The 11,844-nt window shown below is 35.9% G+C and overlaps 1 long non-coding RNA gene across 1 annotated transcript; it reads left to right on the top strand.

Annotated features, from left to right (window-relative positions):
• Positions 1-7,876: 7,876 nt before the first annotated feature.
• LOC113356500 lies at positions 7,877-8,794 on the top strand. Its single transcript, XR_003363004.1, has 2 exons — positions 7,877-8,097; positions 8,493-8,794. It is a non-coding gene; the product is annotated as an uncharacterized LOC113356500 (long non-coding RNA).
• Positions 8,795-11,844: the final 3,050 nt, after the last annotated feature.

Genomic DNA, 11,844 nt, shown 5'->3' with positions numbered 1-11,844 from the left:
ACAAGCTTGAGATAGAAACGCTTGCGAGTTCGATAGAGCAGTACTCTGACAATCTCCCCATTTGTCAATTTTACTGGCAAAACTACCAATACATATGGAATACAAAATAAATAAACTTTGTAGCTCTCAATCCAAATGATTGATTTCCTTGGTTCTTCAACATTACTCGAAATCTTCGTCACTTCCAAGTACTTCAGTGATTATGAATGTGTTCAAATCAGCATCATAGTTGTTGAAGATCCGTAGCTATAACAATGAGAAAAAAATTGCTCTCAACCATTGTTATATAGTATCATAGTATTATTACATAACATCAAAGTCCAATTGTATCACAACTTTGACAACAATACTATGGTGATATGTATCACTCCCCCTTAGTCAATACTTCATCTCATATGAAAACCATCCCCCTTACATAATGATCCGTAAACCATATGTATTTGTAGTGTCACATTAAATCTCCCCCTTTTTGTCAATAAAAATTGGAAAAGGTACGAAAACTAGTGGGATCCTAATTAAATTTTCATAGAGATACTTCATGACCAAAAGAGAACAACATATCAACTTTGTTTAGATGCAATCATATAGCCGAAACTAAATGTATTCATCAAGGAGTTTATTAAGGTACAAGATAATCCTACAATATTCCACAGCCGCACTCCCCACAAAGATTTGGAAATTAAGCACAAGTTCAAATAAGAACTCTTCCCCATAAAATGTCATTCCCGAAAGAACAACAAGAGCGACCTTACTTTCACAAGAAAAGAAGGATTTCTTTGGACATTAACAAATCACATAAAACATGAATTTGTATCCAAAATACTCAATTAAATTAACCATAAGAGAACTCATGATTAATTTAATCGGAATTACTCACATAAGAGAACTTACGGAGCCGCACAATATGTAAACAAAGATGTGGATCAGGAAAAGACCAATGCTGCGGAATATTCAAAGATTCATTCTCTTTTTCATCCATATTTGCATAGAGACATATAATAGACTTAATCTTTCTGAACATAAGTTCATCATATCTTCATCAATATTTGCATAATAACATAATAGACTTAACTTTTGTTGTCAAAAATTCATTCAATCTTTTATCAATATTTTCATAATGACATATGATAGACTTAATTTTTGAAATAAATGGGACAATCATAGTACACGGACGCAAACACACATATCCCATAACAAGTTGCAATATATGAACCATAAAAATTAATACAGCAAAAATCATCTTCCAATTAAACTTTAGAATTTCAATTAATAAATCTAAAAACATTGCAAGATGAAAATCGTTAGAAATAGATGTGTGTAATCACAATAATTGCTATTCCAAACCATAGTTATCCTTCTTAAAACACAAGAATAAATTCTCATAAGAAGTTTCATAGACATTAAGACAAACTCGTAATGCACATGTAAGGTGATTTGTCCTTAGAGGGTAGAATCAATCTTTTTCGCACGGATTTACACCAAGAATATCTACCAAAGGCTATCAAAAGATTTTCTTAACAAAGAAGAACATACAAAGTTATTAATGACCATGCACCATAGTTCACATAAGATGATTGTGAACATTCAAAAATCCCATAGTAATGTGTACTACTTCCCATTCTTGAACTTCCTTCTTTGTGATTCACCAACAACATTCTTGTAAAATTTACAAATGAGATTAGAAGAGTAGTACTCCAAGAATCCAACTGCCCAAGTCCATGAAAAGTGGAACAAGTGCGACGAAACGGAGCAAAACACTCAAAAACAAGAGACGGGACAGAGAACAATCTTAACTCATCCAAATTCAAGAATTCTCATCTCCATTTTGAATATAATTCAAAGAGGAAGATAATGCAAAAAGAGTGAGGTCATTCCGAGTTCGGATGAAGAAGATACGGCCAAAACAAGTTTACCAAATATCGACGTCTACAGGAAAGTATGCGTACGGGTATGCAAACGGATTTTCAGTATGCAAACTGGTATGCAAACGAATTTCCCTGGATTTTATTACAAAAATTCATTTGTAAACTGGTATGCAAACTTGTATGCATACCTGAAGTGTACCATGAAGTCCAAAACATCCCGAACAACTATTTTCAAACCGGAACATTTAAGAACCTTAAACACAAATCAAGTTAGGTAGACATGAATGATACACAAGGTACATAGATCATCATAAAACTTGATCAAGTTTAGATACATACCTTTTTAGAAGAATCCGATCTAATTCTACAACGTTACTAAACATTCAAAATCATACCCAACATAATATGTGTGCCCAATTTTTGTTCTTCCCTCACTGTATACATAACAAGGCATTTCTTTTTGAGGATGCACTTTCAACACAATCAAGTTGCGTTGAGGTGGACAATGTCTTTCTCACCATGTCACTAACAAAGAGTTTCTTTCCAACTACTTTTGCATTCAACAAAATTGAGAAACATCCAAGAATCTGTTTTTACAAGTTTTACAAAAGACTTTAGAGAGATACCCAAAAATTTGAGTCTCTGATGTATCATTTTAAAACTTAATAAAAATAGTATGTGTAGATAATGTTTAGTACTGCATATGGAAACTCTTTTGATAAAAAGAGACGTCATAACTCTTTCATAAAAGAAGAAAATACTATTATCTTGACTGGGTGTATTAGGAATTGACTAAAGAGATGAACCATGCTTTGAGATGATGCAATCAGAAGACTAAGATTTAAACTCCTCTTGTAATTCATCTAGTTTGTCACAACCAAATGGATTACCCAGAGCAGTAGCATTGCTCTTACTAATTAGTAAATCAAGATCAACCTCAACATGAATATTATTCATCATAACTTGGTTTAGCTTATCAAGAGATTCTTGCTCTTTCTGGAGGTATAACTCAACATCAAGAGATAAGCTCTCAAGCTTCTTTTCAAGCCCTAAAAATACTTCAAGGTATTTTAAACCTGATGGAGGTTTATATAGAATTTTTTCTACAGATTTTATTAAATCAGTCATGGAAGAAAATTCTGAAATCCATGGATCTGGTGGTGCGTTTATTGAGATAGCACTACTGTCAATAAAGTCAGATCTCTACAAACACAGACTTGTAAGGTCTTAAACATGTTTGCCTGCTCTGATACCAATTGAAAAAGCCGGGGTCTAACAACCACACCCAATATTTCTCTTATCAATTTGTATGGTCAATTCCAATATAGTTCCAAGAGAATCGACTAGACAGTCAGACTCAATCAATGGAAATATATCCAAGAGTTGTATCTCTATTTCTCAATTCAATCCACAATCAAACAAATAGGAATTTGCGAGCTCGATTAAATATAAGAAATAACTTGGAAGGTATCAAAAACCAATATCCAAGTGTCATCAATCAATTTAATCAACAACCAAAGGTTGGATTCCCAATTGATTGAACTTACACACAACTTGTGATATTACAATTATATAAACAAATATAATGCGGAAAAGAAATAACACGGACACCAGAAATTTTGTTAACGAGGAAACCGCAAATGCAGAAAAACCCAGGAACGTAGTCCATATTTGAACACCACACTGCATTAAGCCGCTACAAACACTAGCCTACTCCAAGTTAACTTCAAACTGGAAAGTAGTTGATCCATAACAAATCTCACACTGATCAAGGTACAGTTGCGCTTCATACGTATCTGAATCCCAGAAGGACTCTACGCACTTGATTCCCTTGGCTGATCTCATCCACAACTAAGAGTTGTTACGACCCAAAGTCGAAGACTCGATAAACCAATCTGTCCCACACAAAAAAGTCTATTGAATAGATAAGTCTGTCTCCTACGGATAAACCTATGAGTTTTGTTCTGTCTTTTGATAGATCGAGGTGAACAGGAACCAATTGATATACCGTACTTATATTCCCGAAGAACAGCCTAGAAATATCAATCACCTCACAATAATCTTAATCGTATGGTAGCAAAACAAGATATTGTGGAATCACAAACGATGAGACGAAGATGTTTGTGACTACTTTTTATCTTGCATATCGGACATTAAATCTCGAGTAAATCTTAGAGAAGATAGTACTCAATCATGATAAAAAACAGCAAGATCGAAACACACAACTACAAAGAAAATAGTTGGGTCTGGCTTCACAATCCCAATGAAGTCTTCGAGTCGTTAACCTATAGGGTTTCGTGAAAAACCTAAGGTTAAAGGAGAATCGATTCTAGTCCCAACTAATGTCACACAGAAGGTGTGGGATTAGGTTTCCCAGTTCCTAGAGTTCTTCTTATATAGTCTTCAAATCAGGGTTTGCAATCAATGTTACCTTGGTAACAAAGCATTCAATATTCACTGTTAGATGAAAACCTTATTAGACTCAAGCTAATATCTTTCAACCGTTAGATCGAAATTAACTTGTTACCCACAAATAAAAAGTGACTTCATTTGGATATGAGTAACCATATCTAAACGTGTACACCTTTGTTGGCTCAACAATATTTAACCGAAGTTATCCATATGAACACTTTCATATCAACCTTATTCATCTTAATCATAACTAGTTCAATGACTCAAATGAAACTAGTTCTAGATTTTTCCAATTGTTTATATTCTCATAGAAGTATATAAAACACAATTCAAACAAAATCGATTTTGATTCACTCGAATCAAGTCATGAACATTATATCCACGGTTCGCAAAATATTGCATTCCTTTTTATATAAATGTATTAGTTCATGAAAAACCAATTTTAGAACATTATCCACTTAGGTATGCAAACGGGTACGCGTACCTAAGTGGCCGGACTAAGTTTGGGTTCGCCAGTACGCGAACAGGTACGCATACCTTCCAAACTCAGCAGAAATTCCCGGAACTGAACCTCACACCAGTACGCGTACCAGTATGCGTACAAGGTTCCCAGACTTTCACAAAACCAACTAGTACGCATACGGGTATGGATACCATGGTTCCCGGACTTGGATTACATATATGCAATTACGCATACTATGCTTATATCCAATTGTTCAAAACTCTCATTTCAACCATTGAAACATTCTTGGAAGACGACAACAACTGTCTCACACAAACTATTAGCTTCAAAGCAATTTTCAAGTGATTGAATGATCAATACGAAACATTCCGAGTCTACATCAAATGAATGTCTCACACAAATCATGTAAGATGTTACCAGGTGATTTTCACATGATCATCTTTTTACTTTCGTCAAGAATATAAGATGAACCTGGTTAAAGCGAAAGCTTACGAACACATATTTCGATAAATATGTAAGCGAGTTAAGCTCAGCTCGAAATATCAAATGTGTATAATTGAAGCCTATATAGCTATACGATTTTTGTTTCAAATAGGAGATAAAGTAGATATACATTTGAGTGATAGATGAGTTCAAGTCTCCACATACATTTTCTTGATGAAGTTTCACAAGCTCCCCTTAGTAGTTCTTCGTCTTCAATCGATGAACACCGTGAAGACTAATGCTCAACTACACTTTTTATCCTAATCCGAGACTTAGATATAATTAGACTAGAAATCAAGACTTATAGTTTTGCCAACTAAACTTGACAAGAAGCTTGAGATATCAACGCTTGCGAGTTCAACCGAGCAGTGCTCTAACAACTGTAAATGATGATGGGCGTTCACAGTCTTATGATTCCACCAGGAGCAATAGATCATGGCATGATAGTGATAATACAGTGGTGGGAGAAACACAAATACGACATAGTACTTCACCACAAGTACGGTACAATACTTCACCAAAAATTTTGACTGTATCTCAACCTCAAGTAATTCAGCCAGATCCTAGGCGCATTTCATCATCATTCTTGCCCTACAACCCAATGATGTTTGCTACATTATTGCACCACCACCACAGCAACAAACATCTTATGTGCTTGGAGGAGCGAGTGGTTTCCAATCGCCTAGTTCTTTCCAATCGGCTAGTGTTCTTCAACCAGCTTTTTCCCATAATGGGAATTTAGCAAATATGTTGAAAAGTAGGGATATCATAGGACTTGGAGAACGGCTGACTCCAGTCCCCAAAGATAATGATGAGCGACGTTAGAGAGCTTGTAATTTATAATTCTGCTGCATTCGTAGTTCTAGTTTTAACCAATTAAAAAGTACGACAATTTGTTTAAATAAAATTACATATGTTTAAACTTAAGAGTTTTACATTAGCTTCACTGAGTTACATATATTTAAAATTAAGCGTTTCACATTAGCTTCACTGATGAGAAGTACCAGGTGGAACAACAACTACAAAGAAGGGGTTGAAATTGTTCAAAATCTTAAGGATTTCGAAACATTTTTCGAAATGAAAAGCCACATTTTTCCATCTTCGCCATTCATCCAATTGTTACCATCTCAGCATCAGTTTCACCTCTCAGTCTATATCGATTGACATTCATAGTTAAAGCTACAAACTCATTTACTTCTTTCTTAAGTGTACGAAAACGATTTTCTATTTCGCATATAACACGACGACTCGGATTACGGGTGTCACCGCAAAACTCATCGTGAATAACCGCCCAAAAAATTCACCCATGGATAGTTTTCTGAAGCAAGCTGAGTAAATAAAAAAACATAGTTTCTGCAAATAGATTCATCTTCTTATTCTTCAGTATACGGAGCTCAACGAAGTAACAAGGGCCGAGACATCTTCTTTCGACAAATTTATTGAATTAGGGAATTTTTTAAGCTCAGAGAAGAAGAGTAAAGAAGACTAGAGGTGTAGAATGTGTGAATTTGGAGTTGAAATGTGGAGTATTTATAGAACTCAAAATTCTAGCCGTTGGATCACAAGAATTTTCAGCCGTCTAGATTTAGTCGTTGGTGGTTTTGGGTCACACGCTGGAGGATATATCACAGACTCTTGGATATATGATAAAATTTGAAGACAAGTCGTTTCTGTCTCACATGCCAGCATGTTTGGCACAACCACCCGATGTTTCATCAAGCGCGCCGTCTCAATCAACAAACCAACGATTTTGTTAGTTTGCCCATCCGTTTTTCATATTTGTTGAGTTCATACTGGAGCAAAATAAACAAACTTGTAGTTTGTTGAGTCCATAGAACTACTCTAAGGCTATTGTGTTTGAGAACAAAAAACATTTGAAAAGACTTGTCTTCTAATTTAGTAAAGATCGAGAGAGGATCATCAAGTATTTTGGAGTAAATATCAAACAATTTGTCTAAATCATCGGAGTAAATATCAAACAATTTGTCTAAATCATCATCACTGAACTGAAAGTGTTGCTTGAAGATTTCTTCACTTGCAGCTCTCATATGGTTAGTAAGTATTTGTGCACCACTTGCTGGTGGAAATAGTGTTTCCAATCTCTCAAATCTTTCTATACTGAAACACCCAATTCCCTCAACCAATTCATTCATTAGTCTTGGAGAGTTCAGTGTGGAAATTGAAGGAATTCACTTTAGCTTCATCAAAGTTTTCCTGGAAAAACGCAGTTGATATCAATATCCGCCAATGTCAAGTAATAATGTTTTAACAGTAATGTGAGTTCAAATATATATAATGTGACTTCAGATTCTTTATACTAGAACACCGCTGCCACGGTGAGGAGTGCCGAACGAAAAGTGTACCGAACGATTCTCTCATTCTTTTCTCTCTTTTTTTTTCCCGAAAAGAGCAATGTGTATATCTAGTGTCGGCAACTATACCCCAATCCTCTTATAAAAAAGAATTACACCCTCATCTTACCAAAAAAAAAAAATAATTACACCACAATTTTTCTTTTCATGCTTCAAAATAAAAAATCAAGGAAATTTCTGTTTAAATTTGGTACGTACAAAACAATGCGCCACTTTCTCTTATGCTCCACGTGTTATAATACAGTGACGCATGAAACACAGGTGTAAAATGAAGAGAGAAAACAACCTTATCTCCTTGCTTCTTTCTTACTCATTTTTTCCTCCCCTGTTTTATTTTCTTTATCAAAAAAGCTACCACTCTAACATCAGGGGATTGAGGTTTAAGGTTTGATGGTTGCAAGCAATTGTTGAGGCAAAGGACGTGATTGTTTCTAATCTCTTCTATTTTCATTTGGGCAATCTAGATCAGCTCCTCCTATCTTTTCTCAACACATGAATTCACGTGAATCTCTCTTTTTCTCTTAATTTGTGAAATTAAACAAAGTAAATGATTTGGTTGCATACGATTTTTTTCCTGTCTCACCATCTGCTTGAATTGTTGTCTAATTTATTTATTTGTTTATTGCATATTTTGATCTGAGATTTCCAAATGTTAATTTTCTTATTTTCTTTTTGAAGCAATTTATTTATTTTTCTTATTGATTGCGTGTTTGTATATATGATTCTATGGAACTCATATGAAACTCATTTTTCTTATTACAACACCACCTATAGTGTGTTTAGATGGCATCAACAGATTTGGGGTTCAACCGTTGCTCATCACTATGAGTTTAACATTGAAATTTTGGGCATTCCTTTCCAGTTTTGGTCATTAAAACTGATTCATGATATTGGCAGAATGTTGGGGAACTGCTTTTGATTGATCCTGCAACCCTAAAACTCACCAACTTGCGAGCTATGCGTATGAAAATCAGGAACGTTCATGGAATTAACTCTATACCTAGAGTTATCAAGCTCTTCTCCGGCAAACAGCTTTTTACGGCTCATATCAAAGTCACAGGAAGGTCTTCATCGGCTGACTCTAGTTTTCTCATCGCACCCCCTGTGTATACGGATCTAGATTTGAATTCCATACCAACCACTCGAGATTCTTCGGAGATTTTCAGAGCTAAGAAAAGAAAGTATTTCAAGAATTTTGAAAATCCAGCTGTTGCATGCAACAATTCTTCACGGCCGTGTGCGTATAATAAGGAATTGACAGTTTCTTCAGCAGATTATACGGTATCTCAGTTTATGTCAACTGATATGAATGGGTCGAGATCGCCTGTGCCACTGCTTGTGTGTGTCCTATGTGCCACACCAATAGAAACACGCCACATCATTCCTCTCATTAACCATGACTAACTAAATAGATTTTCTATTTATACAACACTAATCGATTAGGAAAGATAATTAATTAGTTAAAGAAGATATTACAAATCCAAGAGAAAATACCGTGTTTCTATTGGTGTGGTACATAGGGCACACCCAAGCAGTGGCACAGACGATCTGGACCCGATATGAATTCATTGGTTGTTAAGGAGAATAGCGTACTGCACAAGTCAAGGAAAAATTAACATAGGAAAAAGAAGAAATCCAAATCCAGGTCCAAGCCCGTGAAACAAGTCTGGCACCAAGTAAATAACTCAGAATTCTTATCAAAATTCGCGGATATTTCAGTGACAGAGCCAAGGGTTTTTGCTGATTCTGATGTGGCTGCAACCGAGGATTTGCCTGCTGACATGGAAGTTGATGAGGTGTACAAACCTGCAGCTTTCAAATTATCTATCCCTGACACCTTCCCAGAGCCTGTAACATTGTCAGAACTTGAAACTCAAAAACCTGTTCAAACCTGTAACTCTAAGCTGCAATCTTTTCCGCTCCAATCCTTCATAGATGACTCATATCGTTCCCTAGCCCTTCATCAACGCAACCCTCTTCATTCATTCCACCATTGTCAGCTCTTAGATATCCCCAAGTATGCCCAGGATTAATTTCAAACCAACAACCTTGTTCCAATCTGCTTAATCCCATCAAACCTCAAAAAATTATTCAACTCACTTTACCCACCTGGATTATGGATGAAGTAAATCGCCTATTCAGTCTTGGTGTTAGACTTGGCATTAATTTCAAGGCAATGCCAAATCATACTAAGAAATTCCTAGTTTCTAAAGTCTCAAAAACTGGTCCAGTGCTTAAACCTATCCCCATCCTGCCAACAAAAAAGCAAATCCTAAAAGATTTTGCAGTACAAAACGCTATTTGTCTTGATGATGAGGAAATTATTCCAGTACATGAAGAAAAACAACACTCCCAACCTCTTTTGGGTCTTGAGAATACCTTTCTGTCGGACGAAGACACAGAATTATCTTGTTGTTTTGGCAGTTGTATGTCAGATTTTCCACCTGGATTCGAACCTGAAGTAGTAGAGTCCTCAGTAGATGATTGTTCCACCAACCCTGAATCTGTTAATGAATCACAGCAGGCGATTCCTCTAAAACTGCGTAATGAGTTAAAACGACTTGGTATTTCCGTCGAAGTTTTTGCCTCTCCTCCATCCAGACCAAGAAGGTCAGTTACTTCTAGGGGTAAATTTCTTACTCAATGAGTTTAAAAATTCTTACTTGGAATGTTAGAGGTTTAAATTTGTGTAGCAGAAGAATGGTGGTTCACAAGATGATACAGATGATTAGAGCACCAATAGTTATTCTCCAAGAAACAAAAATGGCACGTCTTGGGACATTAAGAAGATTTGTGGTTATAAGAATGTGGGCTGGACAATGCAACAATCTGTAGGGAGCTCAGGTGGAATGCTAATTCTCTGGGATAAAGACCTGGTAGAAGTAAGCGACTCACTTGCTGCCGAGTACACTCTCTCTGTACTTTGTACTAACAAACAAGATAATTTTCAGTGGGTACTTACAAGTGTTTATGGGCCAAACAACTCAGTTGATAGGAATGAGTTTTGGATTGAGCTTGACACGGTTTGTAGATATTGGTCAAATCTTCCATGGTGTATTGGTGGTGATTTTAATACAATTATTGAGTGCTCTGAAAAGAAGAATTGCAAGAAAATTGCAAGAAGTATGAAGAAGTTTAACAAGTTCATAGTTGAACATGATCTTATTGACTTGCCTCTCAAGGGAGCAAGATATACTTGGTCAAATGGCCAAGTAAACCCAGTTATGTGCAGACTGGATAGATTCCTCATTTCCCCATTTTTTGAACAACACTACCCTTTTGTTACCCAATTAGCCAAAGCCAGACCTACCTCAGACCATATCCCACTCTTTTTAGATATTTCAGATCCCTCTTGGGGACCTAGTCCTTTTAGGTTTGAAATCATGTGGTTCATGGAGAATGGATTCTTACAGTTACTAGAAGATTGGTGGTTTTCCTTTTGTTTTGCAGGTACTCCTAGCACTGTGCTCTGCTTGAAGTTACAAGCACTTAAAGAAAAGCTAAAAATCTGGAACAAAGAGGTTTTTGGCCATACTGACTCAAAACTGAAAAATATTCTTTCTGAAATTCAAACTCTTGATGGACTGGCTGAAGATAATATCCTAAGCGAAGAAGAACGGAAAGTGCATCTTCAACATAAAGTAGATTTTGAAAGGATTTATAAAATGGAGGAGACTGCTTGGAAAATTAAGTCAAATACAAAGTGGTTGCAGGAAGGTGACAGAAACACTTCTTTCTTCATCAGTAATGCTACTGCCAGACGTAGATACAATCGAATTAGTCAACTTTACATTGGAGATGAGTTGGTTTCTGACAGAACCAGGTTGCAAGAACACATTGTAGGTTATTACAAAACTCTGTTTGCTGAGGAAGAGGTCATTCGGCTAGATTTAGAGGGGGTTGACTTTGAGTCCATTTCTTCTACAGAAGCCAATATCCTAGATGCTGATTTTACTGAGGATGAGGTTTTGTGTGCTATTAGAGATTTAGGGAATGAAAAATCTCCAGGTCCAGATGATTTTTCTATTCTTTTCTTTCAGAAGTGTTGGCACTTCATCAAGGATGATTTTATGGGTACGGTGAATGAATTCTGTACTACAGGTAATATTAACTATAAACACAATTCTACTTTCATTACTCTTGTGCCGAAAAAGGATCACATTGAGACTATCAAGGATTGTAGACCTATTTGTCTACTTACTAGTGTTTATAATATTATTGCCAAAGTTCTAGCTTCCAGGCTAAAGCT

This window comes from Papaver somniferum, chromosome 3 (assembly GCF_003573695.1).
Source record: "Papaver somniferum cultivar HN1 chromosome 3, ASM357369v1, whole genome shotgun sequence".
In the NCBI taxonomy this organism is placed as follows: Eukaryota; Viridiplantae; Streptophyta; class Magnoliopsida; order Ranunculales; family Papaveraceae; genus Papaver; species Papaver somniferum.
Note: the sequence above shows the minus strand (reverse complement) of the source record. Positions and strands in the feature narration are given on the sequence as shown.